General features: G+C 41.6%; 1 protein-coding gene across 1 annotated transcript in view; it reads left to right on the forward strand.

Annotated features, from left to right (window-relative positions):
- CACNA1D (calcium voltage-gated channel subunit alpha1 D) overlaps window positions 1-12,770 on the forward strand; it is a 412,523-nt gene that overhangs the window by 66,165 nt on the left and 333,588 nt on the right. The window lies entirely within an intron of this gene.

The following is a 12,770-nucleotide window of genomic DNA, read 5'->3' on the forward strand; positions in this document are numbered from 1 at the left end:
TTATATGGAACAGCAAACAGATTATGGCTTTGTATTTTATATGGCTTCAGCATCTGGTCTCTTGCTATAATTCACATATTTTCATAGCCATAATCTCTAGTTTATTTGATGATGCAGACCTTTCTGATGCTGAAATGGAAAAATCTTGCCAAGTTTACTGAGAGTCATTTTGAAGAATAATCCCTTTAGTTGTTGACAGTAAGAAAAGACCTCAGGCAAAAATGCAGCATGCATATTAAATGACTGAAGATATTAATGTCCAATGTTTTTCATGGTCAGGTCTCTACACAAAGAGGTGCTTTGAAAGAATCACTCCGCAATTGCAAACTGGAAAAGCCGCAAGACATAATCCACCTAAGTTTTACTTTGCATGCATAATAAAGAGCTTTATTGTAGTTGAAATTGAAGCATGTGTTGACAACCTGCCAGCTATATCAAGCAGATATCTATCTTGGTATGCATCCTTCTTTGGTAACTAGCACCTTATATTGGGATGTAAATTCCATGGTATACATATAGGTTCAAAGCTATAACTGAATTTCACCAACTAGGCAGATGTACGAGGCAGTTGATTTTAGAATATTGAGATTTGGCTTCACTCAGTGGTTTTCAATTAGTTTCAAGGGCATGCTGTAGAAAGCAAAATTGTAGCAGGATTTTGTTAGTTATTTCAGAAATATTAATATGATGCAGAATTGGAAATGTTTCAGTTATTTTATAGCATTTCATTTGTCACTGCTCAAGCACACCAAGATGAGGATGGATGCTCTGCATCTCTGATGGAGAAAGAAGGCGTTAGAGCTCTTTGGTAGCTTCATGGAAGGGCTGGAAATCATAAGGAGAAATGCAGCTGACTACTGAGAGACTACTGTTAGCAGCCAATGTATCACTGGTGTATTGCCTGGAATTTTCTTCTTGTTACCTCAACCTAATGCCACCATCCCTGAGTGCTCTTTTTAAGAGAATTGCTTCCCTACACCATCATGTTGGGGTTTGTGGTGCTGCCAGCTGCATAAATCATGTTCCATGGAGGGACCCCGTTTGCATCTGTTTAGTAGTGTAACAATCTTGACTTCCTGCAGAATTCAAAAGTCAACAAAAAGAATCTCTGAAGTATACCCACCTCAGGGCAAGTATGAATGTGTTTAATGGCGCACTAAGGCCATGGTTCAAGTGTAGATTTCGGAGATGGAGAATTTGTTTTAAACCAAATATGGGAACTATAAAAGTTTCTTACTGACTGACCATTTAATCTGAAAAGCAAAAGCAAAGACATTTTCTGAGAAGAACAGGTTGGAATCTGCTCTTGCTATATATTCTTCATGTTGCCACTTCAGGTATCTTAAAAGTTATTGTCTTCATATCTTTTACTCCTGATACTCCATCACATTTTCAGCTTATATATTTTACAGGGCCTGGTCCGGCAATAATTCATATTCACATGAGTAATTCCATTGAAATCAGTGGGACTAATATGAGTAAGGAAAGTTAGTGTGAGTAAAGGGCCCATAGAGCATATCCTAGATATTCAGAGGAAGGATATTCATTCTGATTTGGTAGCATTTTACACCTACTTTGCAGTCACTAGTGCAAATGCTTACACAAGGTGCAGGGCAAGAGAGAACCAGACCCAATGACTCCCAACTGAGTCTTTTAGCGACAGGGAGGCTGCCTTTTGTCTCAGTTGATAGATCTCCTGTGTATTGACTGTGTGGTTCAGTGGTTGAGTCTTGGATGTCAACACCAAATATGTGACATGACTAATTGTTGTTTACATTCCAGTCACTGGACACCAATTAGCAGAGCCAACAAGCTCTCCTTTCCCAGAGACTGCTAGACCCAGTTTAAGGAGATGTAACATTTGTACACATCCTTTTTTCTGTGTGCCAAATTCTGCAATCCCTAGTATGGCGGTGGAGGATCACTGCGTCCTATACAGTGTACAATTTGGATGGTATTCAGTCACTGAGGCACAGATTGATTCATTAAACACAGAAGATAAATATTAATATTGAATATCCGCTGCGTTCGCTGAGCATGCTCCATCCTGCACAATGAATGAAGTAAGGTCCTGTAAAAGAAAAAAGTGATAATGTAACCGAAGGCCATACACACACAAGAGGGCAGAGTTAAGGTTGTGTGTGAAACTTTAACTTTGGCATTTCTTGACTTTTGAGTGCTTAACCATGCAACAGTAATCTTCTTTTAGTGTAGTTTTTGGGATGGAATATTTAATCTATTTAGGAACAACTCTGCAGGTAAGTTTGATAAATATGTTAGACCTGTATATTGCAAAAGGTGAAAATTCAATCTAAGCCTCCTAATGAGTCTAGCATTGTTTTGTGGTTAGAGCTGGGAATGGTGAAACCTTGATTTTGTTCTTTACTCTGCTGTGTGATTTTTTTTTTTTAAATCACTTAATCTCTCAGGATCAGTTTGTCCATATTTTAAAATGGGACTGGTGATATTTACCCATATTTGTAAAATACTTTGAGGTACTGGAAAGAAAGATGGTTTAAATATTCAAAGTATTGCTATTTTAATTAAGGACTTCAAATTATACCATTAATGTAGATTTAAAATGTCATAATATGTTTAAAACTTGTAAGTTGATAATCATTTATATTTTATGAGACTTAAGAATAAATAGTTGGTAAGCATCAATAAATACATTTTTGATGATACACTGGTATTTATTTAACATTCAAGTATCTTGTTAAATCTAAAAGATTATATAAACACAGTGGGTTTTGTTGAAAAATTAATTTGTGTTTTAGAGATATTATCAATTCCAACGATAAATGAGGAATACAACTGGAACTGGTAATACCTCTAAAACCATAATGAACTTTTAAAGTGTACCTGTTGTATATGTTGCTATACTGATTCAGAAGAGAAGAATCTGCTGGCTGGATGTTCATTTTAAGGGCATTTCATCTCTGGAATGCATTTCTCCCCTGGGTCTGCCACAGACTGGATTTGTTAACCTTACAGATATGCTGCATAGCACTTTCCCCCAAAAGATGTGGGGATGAAAGATGGATGTAGTTCTTCACAGATGTGGGAAAATAAAACATGGGGGACAGATCTGATTGTGATTATGAGGCGCAGAACTGGATTTAAATGGTTTAATGTCTTATTTTTTTAAATAATGTTAATTTTAAGCTTTGTATAATATGGTCCTGGAGTTTGGGATGGCATTCTTTTATCTGTTATTTATACATTTAAATAAATAAAGTATATTTCTAAAGTAATTATTAATTACTTTATTGAGAGTTATTATGTAACAGACAGATAAGTATTCATTAGTGTACAAAATTGTTACCCTGAATAAATACGTTTAAAATAATCAGTTGGGACAGCATCATCTGCAAAACCATTGTTCGAGGGAATTCTGTCTGTCTGTCTTGGATATATAGTTATATCATGAACTATTAAGTCAATAGTGGTGATTGTCAGACATTTATTAGAAAAAGTATTAATATTTGGTAGATGCCCAATCAGAATGTCCTCCATAATCTGACATGCAGCTTGTTTCCATAAAAGTTATTAGTTTGCACGAGGTATATGTGCCAATTCTGTGAGTCATCTGCCTATTTTACTGTGACATTTCAAAGCTCAATTATCTATAGTATAATTTTTTTGGGTAGCTGGCTATGTTGCCCATCTGTGAAATCATCACTTTATTGAGTCCTAAAAATAGGAATTAAACTGTTTTAAGCAAATTTTGAAACTACTTGAATGCCAGTTTGAAATTTAGTCATGTAGACAAATATTTTTATACATTTTGCAGTCTCTCAGTATAGATTCTCTAAATTTAAGGTGATGTAGTCCTACTGGCACCACTTGACAATCATCTAAGTAGCATGGTGAAAATATTTGGAAATTCTGGCTCGGGGCCTGATCCAATGCCCATTGAAGCCAGTGGAAGGACTCACAGTGACTTACATTGATTTGGGCCCCAAGTGAGTAGAACTGACACATGAATATAACATAACCAGCAGTAAGAGGTTGTGGGGAAGTAAGGAAAAAGGAATAAGGTTAGAACTAGTTGTTTACTAGTAATGAAGGGATCACTGGAGCAAAATGTGAAGAAAGCTAAAGACAGTGGGTAAGAGGGGAACAGAGGGCCTGAAGAAGAGAAAGGACTCTGAAACTAGTAGGATATGGGAATCTTGGAGATAAAGAGAGAGTAAAATCTTTGCCCCATTGAAAGTCAATGGTAGAACTCCCTTTGACTTCAATGGGACCATGGTTTCACCCAAAGATTTAAAAACATGTTAGCAGAAAGAGATATAGAGAGCCTTGAAAGCAGATAGAGGGAGCAACATATGTAGGTAGAGGAATCCCTGAAAGAAAAGTGTATCGCTGAGTGATTGAATCCTGGGAGATCCATCCAGCCAATTTTATTATGTATTTTTATGTCACAAGATGCCAAATAATCTAATTAGTCAGGAAACCATAGTTTGTTACACTCTTAGTAATTTGCTGTGAATAAAATCATGTTTTACATTTTAGGTTAAACAACAGATTTTTTGATGTGTTCAAAAGTATGTTATGTTCTCCACACCTACCTACAGAGACGATTAAAAATTAATCTAGTTTCAAAAATACAATTACGATAAAAATGTAATATATGTTTGTCGTCATCCATACTACTTTAGGGTCTGATCCTCTCCCAGCAACCACAGACCACACAACAAAAACACTAACCCAGGAACCTATCCTTGCAACAAAGCCCGATGCCAACTCTGTCCACATATTTATTCAAATGACACCATCATAGGACCTAATCACATTAGCCATGCCATTAGGGGCTCGTTCACCTGCACATCTACCAATGTGATATATGCCATCATGTGCCAGTAATGCCCCTCTGCCATGTACATTGGCCAAACTGGACAGTCTCTAGGCAAAAGAATACATGGACACAAATCTGACATCAGGAATCATAACATTAAAAAACCAGTAGGAGAACACTTCAACCTCTCTGGTCACTCAGTAACAGACTTAAAGGTGGCAATTTTGCAATGAGAAACTGCAGAGCTTGAATTAATATGCAAACTAGATACCATTAACTTGGGTTTGAATAGAGACTGGGAGTGGCTGGGTCATTACACATATTGAATCTATTTCCCTATGTTAAGTATCCTCACAGCTTCTTGTCAACTGTCTAAAATGGGCCACCTTGATTATCACTACAAAAGTTTTTTTCTCCTGCTGATAATACCTCATCTTAATTAATTAGCCTCTTACAGTTGGTATGGCTACTTCCACCTTTTCATGTTCTCTGTATGTATATATATTTCTTACTATATGTTCCATTCTATGCATCTGATGAAGTGGACTGTAGCCCACGAAAGCTTATGCTCAAATAAATTTGTTAGTCTCTAAGTTGCCACAAGTACTCCTGTTCTTTCTCCCAGTGAAGTAACTAGCAAAACAGCCATTGAATCCATTGGGAGCAGAATTTAGTCAGTGGTGATGAAGCTTGATACAAAATTGATAGATAGGTTTACAGCTCATTATCTATAGTAAAAACCTAAATAAAAACAACCCAGCCCAAAATAACATGAGAAACAGTTAAAGCACCATTTGTGTTAACAATATTGCTTTAAGTTATGGATGATACATATGCTGAGTTTCTCATATGTTGCCAGTAAATATGCTTTTTAGGTAGATCATTGGTTTCAACAGGCAAATGTCCCTGCCCTAGAAGGCAAATAAAAATGTCAGTGTGTTTGGCTTTGTTACTGTTCTTCCTTGTTTATTGGAATAAGAGCTCAATCTTGCATATATTGTCCATTCAGACCCCCCAGAAACCTCAGTGGAAGTTTTGGGTGCACAATTAATGTAAAATCAGACCATCTGTAACAAAGGCATCCATGTTATCCAACAGTCTGTATATTCATTCTTTTTGAGGCTGGCAACCACTTCCATTATTGAAGTGTTCCTATTTCCATATACCAAACCCTCAAAATGAGAGAATTATTCCAAGATACTCATGACAGATCCTTAGCTGGTGCTATTTAGCATGGAGCTCTTCACTTCAATTAAAAAATTTAAAAATATATATTTTCTTGTAACCTTATTTGAAAATTACCAGGCTATAGAATCTAAGTTTTGTATGACACTGGAATTTTGCATGTTTTTTCCAAATGGTAAATAAGGAAAAGAAAAACATAATTATGTTTGATCCCATATTGATTCACTGTGTTTAACCAAATTAGCAAAAGGCCATCTATGTAAGCAAGGGAAGTCTACTTTTTTGTATAATGTATTACATAGTTCTAGTGGAGAACAAATCAAAAATGTATTTATTTATGGAAGATTTCTTACATATTGCACATTGAGTCTATGATTTAAGTATGGTAAAAGCAATGCCAGAGCACAAAGCTGAAAGATCTATAAATTTTTATAGAGTGGCAAATTTATGCATTTTAAAACGCATTTAAATATATTCGTGATCTATTTTTAGAGCTTACTTACATGGATTTCAAAAATATGCAGTTTTCATAGCTTCCTTTATAAACTATATTGATAATGACAAGTGTTATTTTAGGTTCTTTAAAGCATCATCATTAGTTGTACTGACATCAGAAAGTTATCTACTGATCTGACATAAGCACTACAGATTTTGGCTATGCTTAAGCTTCAGTTGTTGTTTCATTTTAGAAAAAATGTTGAAACAACTGCTCCCTATTGCTAATGGCAGCACCACCTTCAGTCTAGGAGAATAGAAATAGGTCTTCAGAAAGCAACAAGCAAAATATGTAGCTGAAATTCTATAAAATGTTAGAATGAAATATGTGACATATACCAGCAAAAGACCCAGTCCTGCAAGCCCTTACTCACATAGAGTCCTTACTCATGCAAATATTCCTTGTGCACACAAGTAGCTATAATGGAAAGAGTGCCATTAACTTCAGCTGGCCTACGGCATGGGGAAGAATTATTTGATTTTGGAGGATTAGCTGCATTTTTTTAACTCCATGTAGGATACAAAATTACATTAGGCCTACATAGCTCCCAGACACATTTCAATTGGATGTGTTATTTGTCTGTTCTTTCTGCTGTAAATTGTTGTGTAGTGTTGCTGTGCATTGGTAAACAAGTGCTGGATATTACTGCAGAGATGGTCCAAGTTTTGGTGAAGTGATGTAGATGATTATATTATCCTCTTGTGCACAATTGTGCAGAAAGGGGAAAATAAGTAAATATTTTGGATACTGTAAAACACTAGATACCACCCCTCTGGAACAGATTTGTGTGCCTTCCAACTAACCAAATCCTGAGAAGGAAGGCAATCTAGTCAACTCAACAGATCCCTGTTTGTTGCATAAATGGCTTGTATCTCCATGCTATCTATGCCATGCTTCCTCCATGGCTGCATGACTCTCTTACTAATGTTGTGCAATAGGTCCAAGGAGGGGAAGGGGGAACAGATACCTGGGTGAGGAGTTATTTTTGAAACTCAGTTTTAATTCTGAAAGGGATTGTTGCAGCAAATTCCATGGTGTACAGGGGGATGATTCTGAGTATATTGGTTGCCTGCCCTTCACCCCTTCAAAATATAAAGGGAAGTGCATTGCCTCAGCAGTACAAAGAGCAATATTTAGTATTGCCGACATGAAGACACTGAAATTTAATTTGTTTTTCTCATTTGTAGGCTGTTTTCATTCACAATCTCATCATTTACTACTTTAGCCAATAAACATTCTAAAACATCAATTTAATACCGCACATTTCATTCATGAGTCAGTAAATAATGTTAAAATGATATAATAAAAATAAAGCAATGTTAGTGAAATAATTAAAGACACTACAGTCTACTAAAAAGGCAGGAAAATAACTCTTTAGCAGAATTCATGACTTCATCCAGTAATTATCATATGTCAACCAATCCAATATATGAGCATATTTCATCTACAATACAAATAAGAGAAATACAAATATTATTTCTTCTCAGAATAAACTGAACATCTCAAAACTGACTTAAATGTTTCATTTTTGACGGTGTACACTACATTTCTTGAATAACATAAAGAGAATGGCAACAACACTTTTTTTGTTATTAAGAAGTATTTGGTAAAATTGACATTTTGATTTTCATACTGGATTGGACATTTTGGTCTAGTGGTTGGGGCCAAATCACCTTGATCTGTCCCACTGAAGTCAGGGAGACTGTTTACCTAAGGTTTGGGCAGTTTGTGAAAAGAACAGTTGTATATTAGAGGCAAGGGTGGATTATGTCAGGATCCATGGTGCCAGGACCTGAGATAGAGAGGCCCAAGGACCTGAAACATTTGATTTCAAGGATCCAAGTGGGGGTCCTCTGCTAGCGAGTACTGGGGTCCATCATGAGGCCCAAGCAAGTGGAGGTAGCATTGGCAGGGCACAAAAACCAGGAATTTAATGAACACTTGTGAAGTGGAAGGGTAAATGTGACCTTGGTTTATTTGGAGGCCCTTTTTTGGGGTTGGATCCAGGCCCCTTTTAGTTTTAGTGGCTTAAGTGGTTTAGAAGCATAAGGCCCATTTTCAAAGGTAACAGGCACTTAAGGCTAGATTTGCAAAGATATTTAGGCACTAGTGGTATTTACAAAAGTACCTACACAGGTTAAGTACTTAACACTTGGCCCCACCAGTGCCAAGTAGAACTGGACAATTATCTCCTGTGCCTTACATCCAACACTCCTGTTAATACACCCCAGAATGATATCAGCCTTTTTCACAACTGCACCAACTGGTGACTCTCATTCAATTTGTGATCCACTATAACCCCTAGAACTTTTTCAGCAATACTACAGCCTAACCAGTTATTCCCCATTGTAGTTGCGCATTGTAGTTGTATTGTAGTTATGCATTGGATTTTTCCTTTCTAAGTGTAGTACTCTGCACTTGTCTTTATTGAATTTCATCTTGTTGATTTCAGACCAATTCTCCAATTTGCCAAGGTCATTTTGAATTCTAACCTGTTCTCTAAAGTGCTTGCAACCCCGCTCAGCATGGTGTCATCCTCAAATCTTATACGCGTAATCTCCACTCATTTATCTACGTCATGAATATTAAGTCATTAAAATACTGAATAGTTCTGTACCCAGTGCTGATTGACTCCATTAGCTACATCCTCCCAGTCTGACAGCAAACCATTGATGACTGGTCTTTGAGTATGGTCTGAGCCACTCATAAGTGGTTGAGAGGTGAAAGACACGGGAGATACCAATGGAGAAGGGAAAGAGATTGGAAATGGATATAGCAATAAGGATGGAGGATGGATGTGGAGACGGCAAAAGGGCTAAAGTACTGTACAATAAGCATGGCAGATGGAAATGGGGGATAAATATAAGGGTGGTGAAGAAGAGAAGATGCTGTGTACATAGATATGATTGTGAATAGGGAAAGAGAGAGTTCCAGTAATGGGTATGTGTGGCTAGTGTTAAAACAGTAGAACCATATTGGTTGCTAGGGAAAGGAAATGGGATGAGTGTCTGCTTCTCTGGTTGGGGCAGAGCATGGGTATGATAAAGAGATGGGGATAGGAGAGAGGATGACTAACTGAAGCTAGGCAGGGACAGAGAGAGAAGTGGATGAGGGTGAAGGGTTGGTTTGCATAGCCTGTGGTTGGGGCAAGTCATGGGTATGGGTCATAGGATGTGGGGATGAGTGTGGGAGGCAGGGCCTGGGTGGGGCTGAGGGGCTGAATGTATGGGGCAGGACCTGGGTACAGCTAGAGGGTGCGGTGTGGGGAGGGGCAGGGCCAGATTAAGGCTGGGGTGTGTGTGAATGTATGGGGCAGGGCTTGGATTTAGCTGAGGGAGTGAGTGTGTGGGGCAGGGCCCCAGGTTTAGCTGAGGGAGTGAGTGTGTGGGGCAAGCTGGGGGTATGGCTGGGGGTGTGAATGTGTGGGGCAGGGCCTGGGTTTAGCTGAGGGAGGGAGTGTGTGGGGCAGGGCCCCAGATTTAGCTGAGGGAGTGAGTGTGTGGGGCAAGACGGGGGTTTGGCTGGGGGTGTGAATGTGTGGGGCAGGGCCCGGGTTTAGCTGAGGGAGTGAGTGTGTGGGGCACGGCCAGGGTATGGCTGGGGATGTGAATGTGTGGGGCAGGGCCTGGGTTTAGTTTAGGGAGTGAGTGTGTGGGGCAGGCCTGGGGTATGGTTGGAGGGGTGAAGGGCAGGTCTCGGGTATGTGAGGTAAGTGAGATGCTATGGCTGGTAAATAGCAGTAACAGGAGGGGCTACAGTAAGGGACCCCCCGACGGTGCTGCACCGAGCCGGGCATGGAAGGGTTAACCAGGCCGGCGCGGTTCTATTTGCGGAGGCCGTAGCTCTAGGCTGATTAGAGCGCGGCTCAGCCCTCCCCCCCAGCCCGGCCGAGCCCCGGGGCGGCGGCAGCGAAGGAGTTAACCCTGTGGCGGCGGCGGGGGAGAGCAGCAGCGGGGCCGAGCAGCAGCAGCCGTCGGGTTGCTAGGGCTGGAGAGATCCCGTGTCACCCGGATGTGAGTGTCATGTTGGCCCCAACTCTAAGGGATTTGGCAGCACCGGCAGCAGCAGCGGAGAAGCAGCAGCAGGAGGAGGAGGAGCAGCCCCTCGCCTCTCATTAGTCGCTACCATGGGGGTCGGATAGTGGGGAGCGCAGGGGGCAGCACACACCTGGCGTGGGGGTGGGGTGGGAGAGTCTCTGCTTTTATTCCGTTTACACCCTGGAGAAAGTGAGAATAATGCACCACCACCAGCAGCAGGAGCAGCACCCAGAAGGTAAGAGCCCGGTGCATCCAGCAAGGGCAGCAGCATGCCCAGGGGAGGGGGGAGGGGATTACTGGGGGATTTGGGAGACAGGGATGGGGGGATTAGGGGAGGGGGCGGAGTAGGGCATGGGGAAGGTTAGGGAGACAGGGGCTTTGGGATGGAGAAGGGATGCGAGTGGGGGATTAAGGATGGGAATAGGGTTAAAGATAGATATAGACGGAAGGGGATAGCGGGGATTTAGGAAGGGCATGGGGATAAAAGACAAGGAAGTGGAAGTGGGGTAGGGATGCTGCCCTCGGTGTGTGACCAACATGGGAGCGGGTTTCATTAATGTGTACACGTTTGTCTTTTGCCCTGAGGCCATTAGTCTCAGCTGGTTGGGCTGCGAGCGAGAGGCGTGTGTGTGTCTCGCTCTCCGCGTGCGGACAAACCTGGCTGGAAATGCAGCTTCCCAGGGCAGGGGGGCTGTTTTGGGTGCGTGGGCAGGGGCAGGTGAGGGCTTTCCATGCGCTGCTTTCAGCCCACTTCCCCCTGGCGCCGCTGCCGGGAGCGCACGGAGAGAGACGACACATGGGGCTCGTGTGTGTTAATCTCCTTTGCGAACAGGCTCCGGCGCTGCTGCTCCCCCCCGGGCTGGGTTTAAATGATCCACCCCTCCTGAAATTAACAGTAAGTTTGGGCTTGTGGCCGTGCTGGAGGGCAGGAGCTCCCCTCGGGCTCCCCCGGGGAACCCTGACGCTCGGGCTTTGTTTCATTTTCAACGCTTGATTTAAAGGCAGATGGATGGTGGCTGATTTGTGCCGAGTCCCGTTGCATGGCATCCCAGAAAGGGAGGCGGAGGGCCGGTGGGGGGGGGGGGGGGAATGGGGCCGCTGGAAAACGAAAGAATTATTTGGAAAACGACTCAGGTGAAACTGTCAGTGTCAAACTAACCCGAGGCAGGCACTCTCTCTCTCTCTCTCGTGTAACCTAGCAATGGACCCAGCTGTTGATGTGCCGAGTGCGGTCTGATGGCCACCTCCTCGCGCTCTCTCCCCGTCTCTTGTGTCACATCTCGGTGGGAGATCCACTGGTGCAGCAGGAAATATTGTAGGCTAGATCCAGGAGTGACCTCTTCCCAGCTGCCAGCCTAGGGAGCCATTTTAATATTACCCCTTCTCCCCCCCCCTCACACACACACACACACACACACACACACACACACACACACACACACGCAGCAGCACGAAGTTGGCAAGGAGAGAAGCAGCAGCAGCAGCTGAGGCCCGGTTCTATCCGCATCTCCATCGTACCCACAAGCGCACAGGGCAGGCTTTTTAGTGCCTCGCTGAGGTTGCGTGGGTGGGTGGGTAGGGGGTGGTGGTGATTTTGCAAATGGAACTTTTATCTGTTTTATGTCAGGTGAAGGATCAGGGGATAATATTTCCATCTCCTGCCCTGGTAGATCTGCCTGAGTGTCATTCTCTCCCCTAATTTCCAGCACATATCCTGTGCCAACCTTCCATCTTTTTTCCCCACAGACATCTTCAAGTTTTGAGTTTACTGGGGGGAGGGGATATGGCCTTCTGACAGGTGCCATTGGTACTAGACTCTGCTGCTTCAGCTGGGAAGCTTGCAAGACAAAGATCCTTGCTCTGTAGGGCTGTTTTGCCTTCTTTGTTGACCACCTAGATGAGATTATTTCAATGGTTTATTATTTTGAATTTGTAGTTTATTTTCCCTTCAAAAGGTTTGGAGGGTTTTCACTATGTCAATTTACAATGTGGAGGATACTGATGTTTTTGGAAGTGTTTATCATCAAGGGCTATTGAATTTTAATTGGAGGGAAGTGTCCAGGTAGTTTCCTTTTTTAAGAATGCAGAAAGGTGAAGGATTTAACTTCTTGACAAGAATATTTCTAATTTGATAAATGATTCAGAATACTCTGAACTATTAGAATTTGTTTTGACCAAAATGTGGGGGGTGGGGAAATAGTGAATACTGTGCTGTTTTAGCAAAGTCAGTCACACACACACACACACACAC

This window comes from Emys orbicularis, chromosome 7 (genome assembly GCF_028017835.1).
Source record: "Emys orbicularis isolate rEmyOrb1 chromosome 7, rEmyOrb1.hap1, whole genome shotgun sequence".
NCBI lineage: Eukaryota > Metazoa > Chordata > Testudines > Emydidae > Emys > Emys orbicularis.